Source organism: Echinops telfairi, unplaced genomic scaffold, assembly GCF_000313985.2.
Source record: "Echinops telfairi isolate 266 unplaced genomic scaffold, ASM31398v2 ScPeMD7_23;HRSCAF=83, whole genome shotgun sequence".
In the NCBI taxonomy this organism is placed as follows: domain Eukaryota; kingdom Metazoa; phylum Chordata; class Mammalia; order Afrosoricida; family Tenrecidae; genus Echinops; species Echinops telfairi.
The window spans coordinates 89,202,707-89,228,918 of NW_022103920.1; the positions used below are offsets into that span (position 1 = coordinate 89,202,707).

The 26,212-nt window shown below is 42.0% G+C and overlaps 1 protein-coding gene across 1 annotated transcript in view; it reads left to right on the forward strand.

Moving 5' to 3' along the window:
- The window catches only part of ITPRID1 (ITPR interacting domain containing 1), a 201,061-nt gene that overhangs the window by 140,788 nt on the left and 34,061 nt on the right, over nt 1-26,212 (forward strand). The gene's annotated exons all lie outside the window — the stretch shown is intronic.

The window sequence follows — 26,212 nt, forward strand, 5'->3', positions numbered from 1 at the left end:
GGGGAAATCCCACAGGCTCAACCCCACAGTGGGGAAGGAGGGGAAATCCCACAGGCTCAACCCCACAGTGGGGATGGAGGGGAAATCCCACAGGCTCAACCCCACAGTGGGGACGGAGGGGAAATCCCACAGGCTGAGGGCTCGCTCTCTCTCTCTTCCTTCTGTGGGTGCAATGCTCCTCTTTGTATTCTGAGGGGCCCATTTTCCAGCCACTTTTCCACGTGTTTTTTTGTGCTCCCCTGAAGCAGCCATTTTCAGTCATGAACTTTCCCTTATCCCCCACCTTGCACACTTTCCAGGGATAGTGCTTGCGAGCTGAGACTGTCCATACCTGGAATTTCCCTCTCCCTCATCAAAGTTACTTGGATTTACCACACACAAACACTCACACACATACAAGTTCATTTAAAGGTCAATGTATATCTAAACAAACTCAAAGCCATCTTTTTTTTCTGTGTGTGTGTGTGTGTGTGAAGATAATTCTACTAACATTATAACAGAAATCCAGCAAAATTGAGGAAACACATTCTGTTTAACCTCCTCCATTGACAGTGTCTCTTCAGACAAGTCCCTTCCCTTGTAAATAATTAAATTCCTTGGGTTTTAATGGAAACTCAATCACCAAACTATGTTGTGGCTTATATTTGGGTTTCAACCTGCATAGGAACATTTTAGCTGACAAAATCTATTTGAAGAATACTGCATGCCATAAGAAAATAATTGAATTTCTCTTAAGAAAGATGTTTAGATTTACTACTTCTGGCATTAAAACCCATGGCAAGAAAAAAAAACTAAATCCCTTTGCTTTGTCACAAGGATATAATAGGAACACATTTTAGAAACCCAGGTACATATATTTTTGCCCTCCAGACATTTCCTAGTGTGGGGGTCTCCCAGAGCACCCAAGGAAACATAGGAGAGACAGAGAGCCACCTGCCTGATGGTGCATTATGCCCACTTGTGTTGCTTAAGCAAAGGCTGGGTGTCTGCCCCCCAGAGCAAAGGTGTACCCATTGACTGAAACGCTCTTTGCTCGATAAGGTCTTTTTGTCATATTGTAGGCTTTCTCCCATTCCTGCTTCCTTTGTTCCCCCATCTCCACCTTGATCGCCATCACAGTCCAGCCCGTTCTTCATCACAAATAATTAAGTTTCTCCTTGGAAAACCCAAATGTGCCAATTTCACACTATTGTCCAGGGAGGCGGGGGGCTGGGGGGTGGTGGTCTTCTTATGCCTTTCTCTTCTCATTAAAAAGAAAACAAAACTCCAGATTAGTCCATTGGTGTTCCAGAGGCATCTATATATTTTTGCCTCGTGTTTCACAAATCCTTTGGGGAAGACAGGGAAGAGAGGATGTTTCTTTGCTGATCCATAACTTGATAGCAAGACAGAATGCTTGCTCCTGAGAGAGCTGATGTCAGGAAAGACTTCAAGACAGGAAATCAAAGGGGACAAAGAAAGTCCTAAAAGGGGTATCAGAAAATCTCCTTCCTTCCATTGGCTTACAACTGTTAAGGTTGTTAGCAGCTGTCTAGTCCCCCGCCCCCACATATTGACACGTTTTTTTATTACATTGTTATTTTTAAATTAGTGTAGCGTACATTGACTGTTCACAGTGTACACATTTATGAATGGTGTATGAATATTGACATGTATGTTTGTGTAACCACCACCGCCAAATCAAGATATAAGGAATTTCTCTTCCTTCAGGATTTTTAAATTGCTTTTCTGCTTTCTTCCATTTAAAAAAAAAATTTCTGCTGATAAGTCCAGTCATTTGAATTTATCTTCCAGTAAGGTACACATATTTTTCTTCACCACCTTTCTCAATTTTTCTCATCTTTCGACTTCAGCAGTTTGAGGATGAGGTGTCAGGTGTGGATTTCTTTTTGTTTATTCTCCTTGGGGTCCACTGACCCCAGTGAATCTGTGTACTTCTGGCTTCCATCATCATTGGGACACTTCCAGGATTTCTGTTTCTGTTTTTTCTCTGTGATGCACTCTGCCCTGCTCCTTCTGGAACTCTGACCCCACAAATATTTGACCATATAGTATTGTCTCAAGGTTCTATTTTGTTTTGGTTTTTTTCTCTCTCAATCTTTTTCTATTTATTTCTCTAACTGGATACTTTTTGGTCTATCTACTCTTCTGTTAACCACTCTGTTATTAAATCCGTAGATTTTTATCAATCAGTTCTAAATTTTATCTAGGTGGTTCTTGTGTTTGTCTTGTATTTCATCTTTGGGCATTCTTTCCCTTCATTTATAAAGTATTCATCTTCTTGGGAAGCATTTTATAATAGCTGCTTTCAAGTCTTTGCTAACTAAATCTCAATATTCATGTCATAGAAACATTAGCATTTGTTGGTTGTCTCTTCCATTGAGATTTTCCTAGTTCTTAGCCCTGGTGGGGTAGCAGTGACCCGTTGGGTTATGATCCGAATGTTCAGCAGTTTGAAACCACCAGCAGTTCTGTGGGAGAAGACTGGACCTTCCACTTCCTTAAATAGTTACAGCCTCGGAAACCCACAGGAGGTGGCGATGAGTCAGCACTGACGCCATGACAGCACGTTTAGTTTGGGTTTGGTTCCGAATACCAGGTGGTTTCAGATGGCGTCTTGAAGATGTTCAAGACTATGTTATGAGATTCTTGGTTTTGTCTAAATACTATAGAATATGGTTATAGATTTTTTGTTGTTGATAGGTAATGAAATTTGATTCAGTTGGACTTTATGACTACCCTTCTGCGGTTCATGGTTTGATGTGATTTCAACCCCTTTTTAGTGGTATAAGTTCTATTCTGCTGTCTGAACCTTAGATGGTGACTTACCTCTCCACTTCTCAAATTCTTTGATATGCTGTATATGATAAAGCCCATACATGCGCAGATCAAGGGTAATCCTAGTATTTCATAAATGATGTTGTGAGGGTTCTCTCTGCAATCTCCCCATATCCTAATACTTTCTAGTCCCCCTTGGCTCCCTACTCTGATACTCTGATGAGACACCTAAGACCGGAGCTTTAGTGCTTCTGGTTCATGCTTCATGCTTCCCCAAACTGGGGCCAAATGGGAGAGAACAGGGAGAAAACAAGTATTCTATTTTTACTAGTTAAAAAGCTAGAGTAAGTCACTCTTAGAATGTCTTTTAACAAAAGTTTTCCCTTTAAAGCAGTACTGTATAATTTTTCAGTCCAAATAATCTTACCCAAAAGAATATACTTTGATTCAACTAAATGAATGCTAATCAAAAGATTCTTCATTTCCAAATACTTGAGAATGACAAAAGACTTTGGTAAACTTTATTAAAACTTCTTTTTCTATGGCTAATTCTGTGATTTTCCAATGTTAAAATGAGCCCAAGTTGATTCTAAAATCAAAGAACAGACAGAAGTTCAAGTGGGTTGTAAACTTGGCAAAAACACGTTCTACCAAGAACGAGAATTCAGCCTCAAAATCTGTTACTGTGCCTGTAGCTTCTGGTTTTCATTTTCTAAGACCAAAGTCCAGGGAAAAAGATCCATAACTTTGCATAAAGCAATGAACTCTACTTGGTATGACTAAAGATACTGAAAATGTCGGTTTGAAATCAAGCCAACCACATGACTCCTTCTGAAAAGAAGTCATTTTGAAAGAAGCCACCTAGTGACCAGCGCCACACGTCCAGTGTGAGTGAGCCACCGTGTGTTGGGAGCATTCTTATTGGTAGCATTTTTAATTGCCTTAACTAATTTGGTGCTACTAAGGAGAAATACGTTTTTGTAATACATTTCTGTTTGAATTTTACTATTCATAGACTCACAATGACCATCTCTACATTCTGCTTCCTGTTGATATCATGACTATTACAATTCATAAATAAAATAACTTCATTTTGATTTTTTTCCCCTTGTAGTGTCAGGAATTTCTCTTCTGAACCATTTTTAGTAATTTAGATCCTAAACCATGCTCTAAAGGAGGCGTTATTACCTAACGGACTGTAGCCATAAAAACATCATTTTCCACATTCTCAAAGGTGCTTTCTATCAGGACTTTTTACTTATTGCAAGGGCCTCAGAACATTGTCAGATCACATCTTCGGAGCATGAGACTGGGGACTTCAGCAGAGGGACACCATTTATTAATCATTCTATCTCCTCCCTTTAACACATTGCCCAACACATGATACGCTATCAATAGTTAAATGTGTGTGTGCAAACATAACAAATACAACATGCTTTATTTTGGAGTCAGCTTTAAGGTTTACCAATCGGTTTTTGTTGTGTTGTGTTTAAGTTAATTGCTTATGAGGTGTGCCTGGTGGATGATTCAGCTCTAAGGCACATATGTTGAGAAAAGTTGTGCTCAAATATTTCTCATTGCTATCAAATTAAATTGGAAGATAGTTCTATATTTTTACCATCTATTTTATATTTTATCATTTATGTGTAATGTATCCACTCAATGCACTATTCAAAGATTGGGACTCTGTCTTTCATCTCTCCGCATTGTCTACCCAGTGCTTGGCTTAGAGTAGCCATTTTTTTTAAGAGCTTTGTTAAATGAATGAATGAGGATACATAAAGTAATTTAAACAGAATGTAAAATTACTTAGTGACTTCCATGGATATAACTAATAGCATTAATAGTGAAAATGAGTGACATTTAAGGCATTCTTTAGATAATCATCAAAATGTAGGTGAACTGGACAGTGATTAGCATGATTAAATATGAGCAGCAAGGAGGCAATGACCCAATCCTTGGGATAAGTGTTTTATATTATCTCATTTAGTCCTCATTTATTTCTGTAATGCTGCTATTTATGATGCAGTTCAAAAATCAGCTCTGCTTAAATGTGAAGCCTATGATCTTTATTAATACATTAATGGAATGACAAAAGTATTTTAACTTGTGCTCCAATTCTGGTTGTTTATTACGAGCTGCTAATGATGCTGAACTGATCGTGTTTCTGAAGATAAATCACAATTCAGCAGAAAAGCCTATCACAGACAATAGTGATGCTTCTTTTTGTAGTGGGAGGTAGAATGTGCATTCAGAGTGACATCAACAAAGATAAGAAACAAAGTATCAGTCCTTGGCTTCCGGTTCATACGTGCACAGGTTTACTCATTTAACTATGTCTCTGCAATCAGTAGATGGCTACAAACAGATCATCTTAGTCATTCAATTGTCTTGGTTTCATTAGCGCACCCTAAAAAAAATATCTAATCAAAGTAGTGACTCCCATGGATATCTGGGAAGAGAGGTCAGCTTAGAATGAGGCAACTATTTTGGGGGGATCCACGTGAGTAATCTTGATAGATGTTCTTGGAGGACACATGGTTATCATTGAGGCTTATTAGGAAGAAGGTGCAAGAAAATTGAAAACTGCATTGGCAAAGAGAAGGACAGGAAAGTTGTGTCAAGGGGGAAAAAATCATCACAATGTGTCTACTTACCCTTTGAGGGTAGCAAGGGGTGTCCTATAAGCACTTCATTTGACATCTTTAATCCATATACCTTAGAATCCTAGTCTTCCTCCTTCAGACTACTTTGTGTTCCCCAAACTCAAAGGAAATTTAATGAGAACACAATTGAGCCCCTCAGGGATGCCGAGTGCCTGGTATAAATCGGTGAGCTCAGAAATCTTCAGGAAGACACTCCTGGAAAAACATGACTGAATAGGCAAATCCCAAAGAAACAGACAGGAACCCAAACTCTGGATTCCTGAATCTCCCAGACACAGACTGGAAATTTGGGATGCAGACTCTCACAGGGGGAGATCCCAAAACAAAATCACCGAGATATACCATAGTCAAATTTTATAACATTAAAGAAAATTAAAGAATCCTGAGAATAACTTGAGAAAAAAGAATAATAACCTAAAAAGTAGAACGAATAAGAATAAGTTAGATTTTTCAATAGAAACTACACAGGCAAGAAAGCAATAGAATGATATATACAAACGTTTCTAAGAAAAAAAAATGCCAACCAAGAATCCTATATCCAGTCAAATTGTCCTTCTATGTGAGGGAGAAATAACCACATTTTCATACAAGGAAAAACTAAAGGAATTTGTAAATACAAGATCAATCTTACAAAAAAACTAGTGAAGGGAGTTCTTTGGACAGAAAATCAGCAGAGACAGCAACCTAAGATAAAAAATGTAAGACACCACCATCAAGAAAGTAACCACTCAAGTAATACACAAAGGGAAAAAAAATCTAAACCTTGAAAATAAGGAACCAGATGTAACACTCCACAACGAACATAGAATCAACTAGCAGAGGGAATAGAGTATTTTTAAGACAGTCAAATGGAGAAGTTGAGTAGTTCAGAAGAGGGAACAGACTACCTTAAATTGGAAATTTCTTAAACCTTAAAAAATGCTAAAACAAACAAACAAAAAAGCTAAAACTTTAACAAAATAAAAAAGGCAGGTGGGGGGGGCACTAAACATTAAAATCAAAGACAAAATAATAAAATATTTAAAACACACTAAGCATAGAAAATTACAATGAACAAAGAAACCAGTACACAAAACAATAATGACATTGAATGTAAATGCATTACATTCACCAGTTAAGAGACAAAGACAAGTTGAATGGGTGAGAAAATTAATATACTGCTTAAAAGAAACACATCTTAAGACAAAAAGGAAAAAAGAAAAAGACTAAAAATCAAGAATGGGAACTATATATGTCAAGCTAATAGTAGTAAAAAATCAGGAGTAGCAATACTAATTTCTGATCCAATGGACTTCAATGTAAAAGCCACCATGAGAGACAGAGAAGGCCATTAAATAAGGATTAAAGCCATAATTGATCAAGAAGATATAACCATAATAAAGTTCCTACACCCAATGAACAACAAACTAAATTCACTACCATGAGTCGATTCCAACGCATAGCCACCCTGTAGGATAGGGTAGAACTCCTCCTGTGGGTTTTCAGGACTGTAACTCCTTATGGAAGTAGAAAAGGCTTGTCTTTCTCCTACAGCTTCCCTGTGGTTTTGAACTGCTGACCTTGCAGTTAGCAGTTCAAAGCATAACCAGTGTGCCACCAAGTGTATTGTATGCCCAGTGAAAGACCCTCAAAGTAAATTAATAAAACTCTTATAGGGTTGAAGAGACAAATAGACAATACTACAATAATAGTGCATTGAAGAGACTTCAATGCTGAACTGAACACAATAAATCGACTTGATCTCTTAAACATAGACAGAATTCTTTGGAGAAGTGTCAGGGAGATGCCAACACCACCTTCAGAAGTGTATCAACATAGATAGAGAATATGCTGAAAAACAATCACTTCACCTTTTGATATACTTGTTTAGGAATGAAGATTAATATGTTTTTGTAGCAATAATTTTTACTTAGTTGCACATTTCTATATCAATTGCAGTTGTTAAAGTAGACAATATCATATTATAAAATTAAGTTAAAATGCATATCTGCTTAAAATAATTCTATAAGAAATAAATTACCTAACAAAGAAAAAGATTCAAATATCCTCTGAAAATGTTATTCCCATTTAAAATACAAAATCAAAGGAAAGTTACTAGAACTTTGAAATATCAATAGATTCACCCATAGTAGGGTGATTTTAGTAGAGCTTCCAGATGAAGATAAATTAGTAAGAAGAATATAATCATCTACTAACGAAACAATGGTCAATGAAAACCTTCAGCATATCTGAGGACCCTTATCTGAGATGCTGCTGTGAAAAGCACCCTTGCATTTGTAAATCCAATGAAACATGACAATGGAAGAGCTACTCCTTCCCAGCAGAGTTGACCTTAAGGCTGGGATGGAGTAGAGCTTTCTGGGCCTTCCCTGGCTGATAAGGCATGACTCAAAATGAAAAAAAGCAGATGCAAACATCCACTGAGAATCAGAATGAAAAGCATGAGTGCAGGAAATGTGACATCAGCAAAATGAAGAACACATGAAGTCCATCTCCTAGCACTTGTGAGCTGGAAAGACTGGGGAAGGTCATCTCTGAGTTAGACAGTCCTGTTTCCAGAATGGCAAATTCAAGATGAATGGTGCCACAGTCAACTGTTAGTGATTGGATAATAGCTACCTATCACTAAGAAAGACCAAATAATTCTGACATTCTTCAAAATCACAAGCCAACCACTCATGCCATTGGTGAAGAATTTCATAAACTTTTGTAGTCTGAAATTGATCAAAAATAAATTTTAAATGGACTGATAATTACTGGTCATTGGACTTCAAAAGTTGGAAACAAAGATCGACACGTGGTGGAATTTAGGGAGAACAATCATAATCGTCACAAATAACCGATTGTAGGGATGATTATACCACTCTTTTTGCTGCTTCTTAAAAAGCACAATCATGCACACACCTGGATCCGACCAGATGGAATGCACAGGAATCAAATTGACTGCATCTGCAGAAGAGACAGAACACAGCCAAAGGATGCCCACTGAACACACAGATCGTCAGTTGCTTATACACACGTTCAAACTGAAACTGAGAAAAGTTCACACAAGTCCACAAGAGCCAAAGTACGACTGTAAGTGTCCCAAAACAAAACCCACTGTTCCAGAATCCATTCTGACTCACAGTGGACCTGCAGGACAGCGCAGGATTCCTCCACAGTGTCCTCTAGGCTGTAGATCTGTACCAACGCACATTGCCTCATCTTCCTCCCATAGCGTACCTTGCAATCACTGACCTTTAGTTATCAGTCTAATGCTTAACTTACTTTATCACAAGCGCTTTTATCCACCTGGATTTACAGACTCTGTAAAGGACATATTTGAGGTATTGAACACTAATACCCAAAGACCAAAAGAGCTGTGGAATGACATCAAGACTATCAGACATAAAGAAAGCAAGCAAAAGATCAGGAAAGAAATATAAAAGACCAAAATGGATGTCAGAAGAAACTCTGAAGTTTATAGAGTAGTTCAAACAAACAAACAAACAAACAAAAAAAGATGAAGTCAAGGAGTTGAAGAGAGTATTACAAAGGGCAGCTAGAGAAGACAAAGTAAAGTGCTGTAATGAAATGTGCAAAGGCTGGGTGTTAAGACAAAAGTGGGTGCATAAGCAAATGGGGTGAAGAAAGCTGATGGTGCCTGGCTATCAAAAGATATAGCATCTGGAGTCTTAAAGGCTTGAAGGTAAACAAGTAGCCATCTAGCTCAGAAGCAACAAAGCCCACATAGAAACACACCAGCCTGTATGATCACGAGGTATCGAAGGGATCAGGAATCAGGCATCAAAGAACAAAAAAAGCATATCATTGAGAATGACACAATGGATGGATGGATGGATTGTGATAAGAGTTGTATGAGCCCCCAATACAATGATTTAAAAGAAAAATTTTAAGCAAAAAAAAAAAAAAGCCAAAAAGGAAAAGCACACTCAGTATTCCCCTAGCCAAAACAACTAGAGGAAAAATTCAATCTTCATCTTGCAATTCTGAAGGATTCTCTAGGTAAAATATTGAGCAAAGCAGAAAGATGAAAGGAATGCACAGAATCACTGGACCAAAAAGAATTGGGAGTCATTCAAAACCATTTCAATAGGTGGCATATAATCAGGAACTGATGGTACTGAAGGAAGATGTCCAAGCTGCATCGAGGGCATTGGCAAAAACTAAGACTCTAGGATGGGACAGAGTACCAACTGAGATATTTTAACAAACAGATGCAATGCTGGAAGCACTCACTCACTTATGCCAAAATTTGGAAAATAGTTACCTAGCCAACCATATGTGTGATACATTCCAAATAAAGGTGAGCCAACAGAATGTGGAAATTATTAAGTAAAGTTTTGGTGAAGATATTTTTTAAAATTATTGCAGCAGTGCATCTACAGGGAATGTGCAGAAATAGAAGCCAAATTCAGAAAAGGACATGGAACAAGGGATATCATTTTTAATGTCATATGGATCTTTGTTGAAAGTAGAGAATATCAGAAAGGCATTTCTGTTTTATTGTCTGTGTATAGGCATTCAACTCTGAGGATCATAATGCATTATGAATTACACCTCAAAGAATGAGTATCCCACAATATTTAATTTTGTTCATTTGGAACATACCAAGAAGTGTCCATTTCAAACAGAGCAAGGGGATGCTGCATATTTGAAAATCAGAAAAGGTGTGCATCAGAGTTGGATCCTTCCACCATATGTATGATTTAGTATGCTAAGCAAATAATAAGAAAACTTGGATTGTACGAAGAAGAACACAGCATCGGGTTTGGAGGAAAACTCATGAGCAATCTTCAATTTGTAGATCACATAACCTTGCTTGTTCAAAATGAAGAGGTCTTGAAACACTTACTGAGAAAGAACAAATATTAAAACCTTCTCTATTGATTATACTTCAGCATGAAAAATAAAAACAAAATAAAAAATCCTCAGAAATGGACCACTACAATGTCATAAAAGACTCCTAAAATAAAAAGGAAATACCACGAATATTCCCAGCCTTACTTCAGTTATAGGATTAGAATTAGCATAAACATAAGCATTCTAAGGACAGATACTTCTATTGATTTTTGTCTGTGGAATATCTGGGAGAAGGTAGCACCCAGGGGCCCAATGAACATTATATAAATGAATGACTGAAGGTTTCCAGTAAAGCAACAACAAGCTCTTTTTCTATAGCCCATTCTATTCAGAATATTAACAGTGACTCAGCCACATGGCATGGTTACTCTTCAAAGCTAAATATAGAACAATTATTCAGATTGAAATAGAAAAATTCCCTGGACTCTAACTAATATGGTCCCAAATCATCTAAATCAAATGTCACAAGGATTCCCACAGCGGGGAGTTGTTTCTGCCTACAGCAGCTCCACAGAGCAGGGGAGAACTGCTCCACTGGGCTTCACATTGCAAGGGTGCACACAGCTTTATCCTTTCCTGCAGCCTGGCTGGTAGGTTTGAACCACCAACCTTGCAGTTAGCATCCCAACACATAACCCAGTGGATCGTCAGGGGTCATTGTAAAAAGGATGTTGTTCTTTTTTGTTGTTGTTGTCATTTTCTTTTTTAAAACATTTTATTAGGGGCTTATACAAGGATGTTGTTCTTGACGTCGTTGTTAGGTGCCATTGAGTCCGTTCCGACTCACCACGACCCACGTGCAACAGAACGAAACACGCCCGGTCCTGCAACATCCTCACAACTGCTCTTATGACGGAGCCCATTGTTACAGCCGCTGCGTCAGTCCGTCTTGTCGACCATGCACTTCTTCTTTCTCACGACCTCAGTCTTTCTCCAAACACTGTTCTCTCCCGACAACTTGCCCAAAGTACATAAGACATCCTTACCCCTAAAGATCATTCTGGCTGTACTTTTTCCCAGACAAATGTGTGTCCTTCTGGGCAGCCTGTGGTACTTGCAGTATTTGTCACTGGTACCATAGTTCAAATGCAAAGATTCTTCGTAGATCTTCAATATTCAATGTCTAACTTTTACATGCATGTGAATGAGGAATTTGAAAATACCATGGCTTGGGTCAGGCACAACTTAGTCCTCAGAGTAATCTTGCTTTTCAACACTTCACAGAGGTCTCGTGCAGAAGATTTACCCAATGCAAAATGGCCCTTGACCTCTAGACTGCTGCTTCCTTGAGCAATGACCCATGCAAAGCAAGATTCTTGATAAACTCAATATTTTCTTTCTACATCATGATGTCACCCCTTGTCCAGTTGAGAGGACGTTGGTCTTCTTTACACTGAGTTGTCATCGACACTGAAGGCAACAATCCTTGATCTTCACCAGCAAGCGCTTCAAGTCGTCCTTTGTCAGCAAGCATGGTGTGAACATTTGCATATCATAACGGGTTGTTAATCAGTGGCGAATTACTCCTAAGTGGACAGCTGATTCCTTCCTCGTCTGTTCTTAGTATGGAAGCTCCTCTGAAACCTGTTTCTTTTGGGTGACCCTGCACAGTAACACACAAATGACTACACTAAGACAAACTGGCAGGCACATCGCAGGGAACAAGGATTCTGCTGGACTTGGATTTCAAAATGTTTCCAACCTTAGATTTAAAAAGCTATCATTTCTCAATATCAAACCGGCCATATAAATATAATCCAACACCTTGCTGCAACTTCTCACTGAGCTCACCTGGGCTCTATGTATCAAGGTTAATATCTGGAAGTAGGCAAAGGATTGCCCTCCTCTCTCCCAGGCTAGTCAAATCTGCTACTGAATCCAGTTCTGGGTGCAAAACTTGAGAGCAAGCATCCAAGCAAGATCACATTCAAAGTGCATGATGCAGAACATGAATGGCCTGGAAACCCAGCTGTGTGGTGTTGTTGTTTTGACCCATGGCCACCCTACACACAACAGCAGGAAACACTGCCAGTTCTGTGCCATCCTCACAATTGGTCCTATTCTTGAGCCCATTGTTGCCACCCGGATATCAATCCATCTCCTTGAAGGTCTTCCCCTCCTTTGTTGCCCCTCCACTATACCAACTATGCTGTCCTTCTCCAGGGACTGCTCTCTCCTGACAAAGTGTCCAGAGCATGTCAAACGAAGTCTCACCATCCTTGCCTCTATGGTGCAGTCTGGTCATCCTTCTTCCAAGATTGATTGGTTTGTCCTTCTAGTGGGCCTTTATATTTTCAATATTCTTCTTCAGCACCACAATTCAAAATGCAGAATTGATGGAAATGATCAAAAGTTGAACTTGAGACAAACTCTGTGCCATTGAGCCATCGTGAACAGAGTAGAACTGCCCTGTAGGTTTCTGAGGTTAGAAAGCCCCATCAGTCTCTCTGGAGCAGCTGTGAAACGCAAACTACTGACTGGTTAGCAGAGTCATTCACAACACACTGCACCATCAAAACCGAAACCAAATTACTGTTAGTCACGATCAACTCAAAGTAACCCTGTAGGACAGGGTAGAACTGCCCTCTGTGAGTTTCCGAGACTGTAACTTGTCCTGGGAGTAGGGAGCCCTGTCTTTCTCCTGAGGAGCAGCCAGGGTTTCAAACTGCCAATGTTATGGTTAGCAGCCCAGTGAGTAACTACACTACGAGGCTCCTGTGCTATAGTATAGCACAGAGCTGCCTGGAAAGCTGTCTTGGGAAAAGGGGCTAGATGTGTTCAATATCCCTTCCAAGGAGTATGATGTGCAGCAGGGTTATATCTTTTCATCACACATTCAGCCTGTAGGCTGAACAAATAATCTGATAAGCAGGACTCGATGAAGAAGAAGGCAACATCAGGATTGGAGGAAACAACCTGAGAAGTGCAGATGACACAACCTGGTTGCTGGAAGGTGAAGAGGATTTGAAGCACCTGCTGATGAAATCACGGATGGCAGCCTTCAGTATGGATTAAAAGGTGACATGAAGCCAATACTAATGATGACAAAATCCTTCCGTATGGTTTATACTTTGTGTTAGTCTAGGTTGACGAGAGAAACAAATCCAGGGACTCTCGTGTGTATAAGAGAGAGCCTGATTTCAAAGAGCAATTGTATATTGAGGAAACATCCCACCCCTGTCCAGATCAAGTCCATAAGTACAATACTAGCCCATGTGTCTGATACTAGTCCATAAATTCCTCATCAACTCATGCAGCACATGCAATGATGCTGAATGCAGGAAGACCACAGGTCAGCGGGTGGAAAGTCCTGTGGATCCAATGGTGATGGACACATCTCCCAGGCTCGGGCTGCCATCAGCGGGGCTCCATGTGACTCATCAACAGGTATTTGAAGCAGAGAGAGAGAAAGCGGCATGCCTCTTCTGATGACAGAATCAAGAGAGAGGACGTTCATAGAAGCCTCATGAGAAGGGTACATCCATGCCAGGCTAGCCTCCACCCCTTCACTCTTAATAGCCTCACGTTGACATGAGATTATGTAACTACCACATACTTCAATATAACAATAAATGAAACCCTTATAACTGGACCAAGAAACGTCATGATAAACAGGGAAGAAATTTCAATGGGCAAGAATTTCATTCTTCTGTGATCAATAATCAATGCCTATGGAAATAGCCATCAAGATATAAAGACATAGTCTGTTGGGTAAATCTATGACATAAGACCTCTTTAAAGTATTAAAAAGCAAAGATGTTCACTTTGACAGCTATTGTGCACCCAGCCCGAGACACAGTATTTTCAGTTGTTTGATAGGCACGAGGAAATAAGACAATAACAAAGGAGGACTGAAGAAAATGTGTGACAATATCCTGGCTTCTAACCTGGGGGCCTTATGGGCTTGCAATGGGCCATTGAGAGGCTTTATTTGGGGGACCCCTGCTGGTGTAGTGCATTCCAGGGGAGCCGCTAACTGCAATCTTTCTCCGTGGGAGAAAGCCTGGATATTCTACTCCCACAGAAAGGTACAAGTCCTAGAACAGGGGCAGTTCAACCTTGTCCTATAGGCAGACTTGACTCAATGGTAAGGAGTTTGGTTTTGGCTCTGAAACATTTCACATTATTTTTTTAAAGATGTCTGTGAGAAACATACACTCCTGTATCCAACACATCCCTATTTGTCTTGCATTTTGAGCCTCTTCATATCGTTAGACGACTTGCTCAGCTCCTAAACCAAACTCCAAACTCACTGCTGGCTCATAGCAACCCCTGTGGGTTTCCACGCCTGTCACTGTTTACGAGAGCGGAGCGCCCAGTCTTTCTCGAGGAGCTGCTGGGGTTTGGGGCCTGCGGACCATGAGGATCGCATTCCAAACATAACCTCTACACCACCAGGGCTCCTCTCAGCTCCTAAAGACATTTAAAATTTCATAATATATACTGCCCAGTGCAAGGTTGGTGGTTCAAACCCACCAGCTGCTCCGTGGGAAAATACAGGCTGTCTGCTCCTATGAAGACAGCCTCTGAACCCTTAAACAGACTCACTGCGAGTAGGAAACAACTCCAGGTTTAGTTTCTGTGTGTTGTTTGGAGAGGTGCCTATCTTAAATGTAAAACTTCCTACTTAGAATTCAAACAATTTTATGATCAATCCAGGCTAGAAAACCAGTATTTCAGGATGATTTTCTGTTCCAGAGGCACTTGCCAAAGCCCTGGCTGTGTGGGCCCTGTGGTTGGTACAATGCTGCCATCTGGTGACTATTCTCACAAATTGCCCGAGGCATCTACTGCCTCCCAGGCAGAAATAGTTTCAAACTTTTTGCACTGTAGAATTCACCTAAAACTAGGCAAGAGCTACCTCCTTGAGAGATTAAATTCCAACTCTGTCAAAAGATTTGGGGGCTGAAAAAGTGAATTTCTAATAAATCTCAATAATTAATAGGTATACTTGTTAATACGTAATAATGGTATTACTAGTCATTGAGTTCTAATAGATAATACTGTTAGGTTTCTGGGAGGGTTTGCCTCGCATCTTGCTTCTCAGGGCTGAAAGAATTCACACGGTAGAAGCACTTTTGTAAATGCAAGTAACTTTTATGAGGGAAAGGGACGTTTCAAGTAGTACCATCTCAGACAGTACACGATATCTCTGGAAAGCGTGCCAGGCTGCACGTCGGGGACCGCGCAAGATTTCTCACTGAAGATGGCTGTTCAGGGGAGCGCTAAAAACCGCAGGGAAAATGGCCCTTGAGAGGAGTCCACAGAACCAAAGGGGAGTCCCAGAACCAGAATAAGAAAAGAGAGTGTGTGAGTCAGGGCTCGCAGATGCGCACCACGCACGTGGGGCAGATACCACACACCGATCTGTAAGAGAGGTTGAGTTGAGGGTATTGGCCCACCTTAGTGGCTGGAACCTAGCATTGTGCCCAGGTTTCACTTGTGTCTGGGGAACCTTGGTCTGAGCGTGCACTGTTTGGATTGTCCCCATAGGCATCTAAAGTGTTCCTGATTTCTTTGCAACCCCTTTAGCTTTTTTTAAAGAATTAAATCATTTTATTGGGGGCTTGTACACCTCTTATCACAATCTGCACATACATCCATTGCTTCAAGCACTTTTGTACATTTGTTTCCCTCGTCATTCTCAAAACATTTGCTTTCTACTTGAGACCTTAGTATCAGCTCCTCATTTTTCCCCTCCCTCCCTGCTCCCCCCTTCCCCATGAATCCTTGATAATTTATAAATTGTTATTTTGTCTTTTCTTACACCGTCTGACATCTCCCTTCACCCACTTTTCCACTGCCCATTGCCCAGGGAGGGGTTATATGTAGATCCTTGTAATTGGTTCCCCCTTTCTACCTCACCTTCCCCCCACCCTACCAGTATCGCGATTCTCACCATTGGTCCTGAGGGTTCCGTGTTTCTAGTTCCTCTCTGTACCAGTGTACATCCTCTAGTGTACATCCTCTGGTCCAGCCGGATTTGTAAGGTAGAATTGGGATCATGATAGTGGCGAGGGAGGAAGCATTCAAGAAATAGAGAAAAATTATATGTTTCATCCTTGCTACACTACACCCTGACTGGCTTGTCTTCCTCCCACCCCCGCAACTCTTCTGCAAGGGGATGTCCAATTGACCACAGTCCCCATTCCACACTCCCCCCTCATTCACAATGCTATGATTTTTTTTTTTTTTTTGGTCTTTGATGTCTGATACTTGATCCCTTCAACACCTCATGATCTCACAGGCTGGTGTGCTTCTTCGTTTGTTTCTCAGTTAGATGTGGGCTTTGCTGCTTCTCAGTTAGATGGCCGCTTGTTTCAGCACACACAGCTAATTTTCGTTTAGTTTAGCATAGGCATTCAGTGGAGACAACCCCCTTTATCCCCAATCTTTCTACCTGCTGGCACTATTAACAACCATGTTCTGTAGCCAAAAAATATATGCAATTATATCATCTTTCATATGTGCCTGAAGTCTTCATACATAAGAGGGCTTCAAAAAGTTAATGGAGATAGTCCATTGTCTTTGTTGTGTCTTCCTCCGGTAAGCCAATAGTTCTAATGTTGTTCCGCTTCATAGCATCAGACACAGCTCTTAGGTTTTCTTCAGCTTCTCTGATGATCTTATTAGATTTTTGTTCGCATTCGTTAAAGTCTGCTTAGTTGTCCTCCAAGTCACTGAAGCGGTTCTCTGATTCCTCCAGTCGATTCTCGAGGTCTGTGTTTCTGCTACTGGTTTTTGTTATCTCCTCCCTAAGCTCTCATATTTCCCTTTGGTGTATGGACTTTATCTCCTCTATCATTTCATCCTTTTTCTGTATTGTTTCCCTCATATCCTGTATGATTCCAAGCAGCATTCTGAAAATTTCTTTCTGTGGCAGCTCAATGTCTGCTGCTTCTATGCATGTCGTTATGTCAGGACACCTTCTGCCATTGCCTTTTATTGCTCCTGTTTTTTCGTTAAGGTTATTGGGGCTGATGGCTGTGTGTATTGCATTGCTTTAGAGGAGCCAGGTGCCATTGTCCAGGGAGTCCAAGAGCACTGGCTCTCTCTGGGGGACTTGTAGGAATGCTTCTTCGAACTGCCTACAGCTAATTTTACTATGAAATTAACCTACTACTTTATCCTCCTGTGGCTTCCCTATTGGGGGAGTGCTCCAGAAGGCTGGTGGGTTGCCTGCTTTGGTGTTGCGGAGGTTGGGCAGAAGTTCCGGCAGCAGCTTGGAATGTTGATGAGTGTTGGCAGAGCCGCCTTATGCCCCCAGGTACACAGGCAGGAATTCCCCTGTAAGAAGTTGGGCAGGGTATCCCCTGGAGGGAAAGCAGGGCTAGCCTAGCCTCAGGCTAGCTACACAGGGTGGAGCTCACCTAGCTGGATATGGTGTAGGCATGAATGCCCTAGGCTAAGGGGAGTGGTCTGAAGGTCAGCACCTGAGTGTGAGGGAACAGGAAAGAGACAAAGAGGAGGGGAAAAAATTTAAAATTAAGACCATTTAGACTGTGCTGGGAATATAGGGGAGAGGGGGAAAGAAAAGCAACTATGTAGCTGAGTCCCACTCCCTGCCCATGGAGCTGCAAGGGTTTAGTCCCTGCCCTGAGGCAGCACTGGCAAGGCGCAGCTGAGTGGAGAAAAAGCCCCTTCGCAGCCCTCAAAGACCGAGGGGGAACAGGGAGCAGAGATGTAAACAAAAGCAACAATGTAGCCGAACCCTGATCCCTGGCAGTGGAGCTGCAAGGGTCCTGTCCTTGCCCTGAGGCCGGCGGGGGCAAACTGTGGCTGTGTTGAGACCAAATCTCCCTACCGGCTCTAAATGGTCCCGGCTCTGGCAGAGACAGTGGTGGGGCCAAGGTCAAGCCCCAGCCGGCTTCCACTGAGCTAAGCCAAAAGCCCCCAGCCCCTCAAACCCCGTGGGTCTGTGCCTACTTATCTTTATGATGCACCTCCTGTGTTCCAGTTGTGTTAAAGTTCCCTCTAAGCAATTCTCCTGGGCTGGATTCTGCGGAGTCCCTCTGGTATGTGTCACTCTGTCACCATCTTCCCGGAAGTGCCAGTCCATTGTCTTTTAATCCCATTTGTCCAAGCACTTGTGGAAGACCCCTTATATATATATTACTGGGTATTGTCCTATCATAACCCACAAGTATGATACTATTAATGTTTTCGTGTTTTCCTCACGAGGAAACAGCCTCTGAGACCTGTGGGAGGCTTGCCCACACCGAATGAGCAGGAAGGTCAGCGTCTGAACCCAATAGAGGGGCCTCCACATTTCCTGGAAGGCTTGACCATGGGGCCTCCCTGGATCTCAGCAGCCCACATGGTAGGAAAGTTAGGCCCCTGGAATTGTCAGGTTGGGGGTAACTTGTAGTCCAAAGGGGCATGACAAATTCATAAATGTAGTGGGGGCAGTACATGGGTCCCACTTATGCAACTGATTCGGGACAGAACCCAGCCAACAATGTAGTTAAGATTCTAAAAAAAGACTATCTGGAAAAGGTGGGAGGTATACTAGAGTGCTGTATTAGAGTAAAGAAAAGTTATAGCTTATTGGGCATATTAAGTGTTTAGGGACAATTCCATTGGAGGTGATGAGGTTTCTCGAGTTCTCCTAGTCTTTGCCTTTTTTTCTGGGAAATTTAGTGGGGCTCACCTGGGGTTGTTTGTATGTTGCATTGTTCTTGCCAGATTCCATATTGTCCTTCTCCATTAAAGCTCTCTCTTATTTACATATTAGGTTTTCGTGTGTGGGCATGATCAAAGATAACAATCTATATTGTCCTGTTTGTTTCATTTACAACCTTATAACTCTGAGAGAATATGTAGAATTTGCAAACCCAATTTTGAGTGGATAATCTAATTGCTAGAAAGATTCTTTGCATGCAGGTAAGACTTCCCCCTTCTAATTGGCCTTCCTAAGGTCAAGTGCTCAGCTCCCAGCAGAAAGGATGAAGGTCAGAACCCAAGGAGCTACTCCACAGGAGAAAGACCTATTCCTTTACCTCTGCCAAGGTCTTACAAAAGAAAGAACATTGTCACTTTGTAATGAAGAACGTTATAAATCATCCCCATGGAGCATAAGGTAATACTACTGGGAGTATCATGACTTTAACCAGTAGTATAGAAGAGAACCAGAGACCTGTATAACCAAAGAGATACGAAAGGATTTGGAGCTCACACTGAATCATGGCCCTCATCTCCGAGGAGATCACTGAAGATATGAGTGCTATAGTAAAGGTGGTGAATAAATCAGATGGTGCCCAGCTATCAGAAAGAATCGTGTCTGAGATCTTTAAGGCTTGTCTTAAAACAAACAGTCATCTAAGTGAGGGATCAATTAAGTCCACATGATCAAAGCCAGTATGATCCAAGGGCTATAAATAAAACCCAAATACAGAAGAAGGAATGGTTTCAGAGCTTAAATTATAAATACCCAGTTTACAGAAGGATACAGATGATAGAAGCTCAAAATCCCACTTGCAGGCTTACCACATGGGTTAACCCTCCAACGACGCCCCTCTGGTCATAGTGGAGCGATGTGAAAACATCTTGCTATCAGATAGAGAACATTGTAAAGTCAATGATGGAAGATATAAGCTCACACTCTCACTGCCATTGAGTCAATGCTGACTCATAACAACCCCACCCCACCCCACTCCCTGTGGGTTTCTGAGACTCTAACCAATTATGGAAGTAGAAAGCCCAGTGTTTCTCCTGTGGAGCTTCTGGTAGTTTTGAACTGCTAACCATTCGCATCACAGCCCAACGTTTAACCACGACACCACCAGGGCTCCATATAGCAGATATAGTTAGAATAAAATGTAACATATTATTCTATATTCCTTTTAACCCAGTGGTTCTCAGCCTTCCTAATGGCATACCCTTTTAATACAGTTCCTCATATTGTGGTGACTTCACAAGCATTAAAGTCTTTTCATTGCTACTTCATAACTGTAATTATGCTACTGTGAATTGAGTGACCCCAGTGAAAGGGTCTTTCAACCCCCAAAGGGGTTGTGACCCACAGGTTGCGAGCTGTTGCTTTAACCCATTTTAAAGTTGTTTCACTTTTTAATATTTTCTGTTTGCTTTTTACTTGAGGTTTCTTTCTGTTTTGTCCTTTGGTTGCTTTTTAGCTTCTTATTTTTGCTTTACGGTTTGGTTTTTGTTTTGTTTTGTAAATGAAATCCAAGATAGATAAACCTTTAGAGACAGTACTTGGATTAATAATTACTCAAGCATAGCAGAGAAAGTTGAAGTGGAAGGGGGAGTTGACAACAATGAGTATAAGAAAGGAGAAAAGAGTCTGCAATTCCCTGTGGGGCTGATTGCGTGGTTCTCACCTTCCTAATGCATTGACCTTTCATGCAGTTCCTCATGTGGTGCTGACCCCCAACCATAACATTATTTTCGTCGCTACTTCATAACTGTAATTTTGCTACTGTGATGAACTGCAATGTAAATATCTAATAGACAGGATGCATTTTCATTGTTACAAATTGAACATAATGAAAGCATAGTGATATGCTTTTTATCACAAAAACAATCTGTTTATCACAAAAACAATCTGTCATTATATAAGGTGAAATATTTATTTCTAATGACAAGTAAATGAAATTTTGTCTTGAAGCATGGTGTAGCATGGTTAACAGTCTTCATGCTGGGTACTTGTATGTGGGCGCATCTGCATGTCGGCGGACCCAGCTGGAGATGGATAGAGGAACGGTGTCTCAGTTCCTAAAACCATCGGAAATATGTGTTTTCCGATGTTCTTAGACGACCCCTGTGAAAGGGTCCTTTGACCCCCAAAGGCGTTGTGACCCACAGGTTGAGAACTGCTGGCATAGAGTTTTAGAGGTTGTAAGTATTTAGAAGCAAATCACCACACCTTTCTCCCATTTGGCAACTATGGGGGAGGGGGAGAGGTTGAGGCAGTGGGCTCCAAGTGCCTATCTTTTAGCCACAAGTCCACTGTTTAACCCCTGCACCACCAGAGCTCTACGGTTACAGCCCAGAAAGCCCTGTGGGGAAGTTCTACTGGGTCACGTAGGGTCTGAGGTCACTAGAGTAGCATCACAAGATTGGTGTTACCCGGTGTAGTAACCCATGGTGTCACATCTCCTGGCATGCCAGTACCCCCGGTGGGCAGAGCTCTGGCCTTACTGCCTCTCATCCCCAGCCCAGTAGGGCAGCGCACTGGACTGCACAGCCTGGCCCTTCGCAGCCCTTCCCCTCTCTGCTTGGCCATCAGAGATCCTTCTCTCCCCCTAGAAGGGCATCTGACCATGAGCTGTCTTGAGCGCTCTGTGACCATTCCAGAGACAGAGCAGGATTCAGTCGGCTTGTGCCCTGGAGCAGCGACCTTGCAGTGCCTCAGTTGTCTTCCCTAGGATGAGGCTTAGCCATCAGTCCGCTCCTGCACCAGGGCAGTGACCTTGCAGTCTCGAAGCTTCGCACAGTGATTAGGCCAGGTTCTTTCATGAGCATAGCACACACTATGAGCCAGACAGTCTTTTAGCCAATGTATTCCAATGAGCATTCACACATATCAACAGCAAGTTAAGAAACAACAGGCAAGACTTACCAGCAGGAGCGAGGGAGGGAATGAACTTTTGGCTCCATTGCAGTGGTCAGAAGCTCTCCCCTTTGGGCTCTTGGCTGGATTCTTATACAATCTTTGTGGGTGTCGCCATAAGCGTGGTCATGGGTGTTCAGTCTGATTAAGGGTGCAGCCTCGAGGGTTAGTTATTCTGACAGCCTTGGATTCTGGCCAGTGTAGGTTTCCTTCTTGTCGGCCACTTTGTTTTCCATGGTTACTCCATTTCATATGCTCTGTTCACTAGTCCACACTCTGGCTGGTGTGACAGTGAAGGGGGGCAATGATGAATGACCACCCTGATTGGGTGCCAGTTCACCCTAGGGGTGCCACTGCCATGGCAGCCTCTTTCCTTGCAGAACCATTGCATTTTGGTGTCACCCCCTCTGGCAGTGTCGGGGTACAGTTTGCACCTGCCTCCTTCCACCACTCTAGCAACACTACTGGGTGTCCGTGCATGTGTACAGGGGTAAATTGATTTGAGGGTACTTAACAACACCTGCCATGCAACCCAACTACCGGCAACTGGTCTTCATGTCACTTGGTGAAGCTCTCAACGGTATTTGGATGCATGCCATTCAACTTCTGAATCTCAAAAACAAACAATCCTCTACGAATAAGGAAACGATGTCTCGTCCCATTCTATCGCACACAAATCCATTTAAATGGTTTTCATAATTCTCTTTTTTTTTTTTTGACCTGGCTCAAGTGCAGTTCATTAAAGGTAACCCAAATCTACCACCTGTAGAGGAAAGGTATCTACCTTTGAGAGACCCTTTATCGTGGAGGCTGTCATTTTCATTTGGAGCAGATTGGTATGGCTCACTGGCATGTGGGTGGGTGGGTTCTAGCATATTTTGTCCTACTGCTCTAGCATATAATTCAATTCCAGGTCTTTGGAAGCAGAATAGCAACTACTTTGCATGAGGATATTATTCTTCTGAATGTCTATTGCTTAGAAGTTATCTTGAAAGTTTAAATAATACGGATGTGCTGGAGGGGGTGTGTGTCTCTCACAGTGGGCAGTATACACCTTGCATCCAAATCTATAAAAATAACAGCAGGACTCAGAGTTCCAGCTTGTACACCCTTCTTCCTCAGGGCTCTGCCCCTCCTCAAGGAGGATCTTTATATTTATTCGCTTACATTTGAATGGTGAACACTTTTGAATGGTGAACACGGTGTGAACTCAACGGGATGGATTTCTTTGTTCTAGGTTTCACCAGTCTTCTGCATTTTTTAAATAAATTATTTTATTGGGGGCTCGTAGAATTTTTATCACAATCCATACTTACATCCATTGTGTCAAGCACATATGTACATTTGTTGCCCTCATCATTCTCAAAACATTTGCCTTCCACTTCAGTCCTTAATATCAGTTGCTCATATAAACCCTTTGTCACCCCTCCCTCCTCCCTCATGAACCCTTTATGATTCATACCTTATTATAGTTTTGTCATAAGTTACACTGTCCGACGTCTGCCCCCGCCCTCTTATCTGCTGTTGTCCCTCCCCCAGGGAGGAGGCAATACTTAGATTCTTGTAATCAGTCCCCCCTTTCTACCCCACATTCCCTTCACCCTCCAGGCCTCACCCCTCTCACCACTGGTCCTGAAGGAGTCATTTATCCTGGATTCCCTGTGTTTCTAGTTGCTATCTGTACCAATGTACATCCTCTGGTCTAGCCAGATTTGTAATGTAGAATTGGGATCATGATGGGGGTAGGAAGCATTTAAGAACTAGAGGAAAGTTATATGTTTCATCATTGCTACCCTGCACCCTGATTAGCTCGTCTCCTCCCCATAACCAGCGAGTCCAGTTGCCTACTGATGGGCTTTGAGTCTCCACTCTGCACTCACCCACCTTTACAATGATATTTTTTTGTTCTTTGATGCTTGATACCTAATCCCGTCGACAGCTCATGGTCACACAGGCTGGTGTGCTTCTTCCATGTGGGCTTTGTTGCATCTGAGCTAGTTGGCCGTTTGTTTATCTTCAAGCCTTTAAGACCCCAGGTGCTATATCTTTTGATAGTCTGGCACCATTAGCTTTCTTTGCCACCTTTGCTTATGCACACATTTGTCTTCAGTGATTGCATCAGGAAGGTGGGCACCCACTGATCTGATTTTTAGTTCTTTGACGTCTGATAAATGGTCCCTTCAGCACCTTGTGCTCAGAAGGCTAGTGGGCTACTTCCATGAGGACTTTGATGTTTCTGAGCTAGATGGCTGCTTGTTTACCTTCAACCTTTTAAGACCCCAGATGTTATATCTTTTGGTAGCTGAGCACCATCAGCTTTCTTCGCCACATTTGCTTATGTTCACATTTTTCTTCAGCAATCGTGTCAGGCAGGTGTGCATCCTGGAATGCCAATTTAATAGAACAACGTGTTCTTGCGATGAGTAAGTGCTTGAGTGGAGGCCCAATGTCCATCTGCTGCCTTAATAATAAACCTATAAATATATGCATGTAGATCTGTTTCCCCATACTCTTCTTATAGAAATATATTTACATATGTACATTCCAGTCTTAAACCTCTATACATACCCTTTGTCCACTAGTTCTTTCCTCTATTTCCTTTTACTTTCCTCTTGTCCCACTACCATGCTCAGCCTTCATTTGGGTTTCAGTGATTTATCTCAGTTACATTGCCCTTGCTGAATCCCTACCAGGCCTCTCACACCCTCCTTGCCACTGATTTTGGATCACTTGTTGCTTCCCTGTCCCTGGGATGTTTTCTCCTCTAGACTATTCCTCCAGTCTATCTTATCTAGATAGATCTGTAGAGATAATAATATGCATAAAAAACCAAGCCATAGCAAGATAGGCAATCAGAGAGAACACAGCTATGGCAACAAAAAAGGAAGCCAATTACTCATAGAAGAATAAATTAATTAAAAGAAAAAAATTTTAAACAGAAAGAAAAACCTGTAAATAGATCAAGGTCTGATTTTTTATCTCTAGGCGTGTCCTTCAGTCAGGTCCATGGGGTACCATGCTGTGGCCCCAGAGTCTGTCCTTTGTACTCCCTCAGGGGTTCTCTGCTCTGCTCCCATGGTTGCTCTGCCGCATGCTTTTAGTGGTTTGCCTTGGTGTCTCAGGGTCAGTCTGGGCCAGTCCCGACACTGAGTCTCCAGTGTTGTCCCCCTTAGAGGCAAGGGTCATCAAGAGATGGCGTGTCTCGTGGTGGGATCAACCATATTGTCCACTCTGTCCATTGGCGGTTCAGAGTGCGGATGTCGTCCTCTAGGCCTGATGGGTCAGGATGTGCTCCACTCTCTCTTCCTCCCCCTAAGTGCTCCAATTTGCTCTGATCAGACATGCCCCTCTCCCCTAGCTGCAGCTTCAGTGCCATCCTCTCAAGTAAATTATTCTGGGTGGAGGGGCAGTTGTCCACTTAGCTAGCATGGGGGCCGAGCCCTCAGGCACCTCCACTGGCTCCCAACTCTTTCCCAACAAGCTGCATTCGTCTGGCACTGGCTTTAAATCTGGACCCTCTTTCCTTGTAGAGACACAAACAATACCCTTCCCTTGGGTGGGTCAGTGCCCTATTCCTCCGTTACATTTTTTTTTCCTTTCCCCTTATCTCCCCCCCCCCCTTTTGTGGTTGGATACCCTATGTACCCCTGGATCTTGTCTGGCAACTGCCATACTACCTGGGCCTTACACCTAGAGTTTGTATACTACAGTAGCTTTTTCCCTGTGACCCTTTTGTATGTACCTTTCTGTTCTTTCTTTTATCATATATATATAAACTTACCTCAGTGGATTCATGTTATACTTGTCCTTTTGCATTATTTACTCCAGTTCTTCACACGTGGTGATATGCTTGATGCATTCATTGCTGCTTTTTAGTGATGTATAGTACTCCATTGTATGTATGTACCACAGTTTTTTATTCCATTCGTCTGTTGATGGAAATTTGGGTTGCTTCCAACTCCTTGCGATTGTGAACTGTGCTGCAATGAACATTGGAGCACAGATGTCTGGCCGTAGTTAGTTTCTTGCCTCTTCTGGGTCTATACCCAGGAGGGGGATTGCTGGGTCATATGTTAACTCAATTCCCATCTGTTTGAGAAATCACCAAATCAATTTCCATAGTGGCTATACATACCTACAGGTCCACCAGCAGTGGATGAGAGTTCCTGTCTCACCACAGCCCCGCCAACACTTTTTGCTTTCTGATTTTTTGAGGTATCTCATAGTTGTTTTGATTTGCATGTCTCTTATGGCTAATGATCAGGAACATTTTCTCATATGTTTATTGGCCATTCGGATTTTAGACTCTGTGAAACTTCTGTTCAGGTCCTTT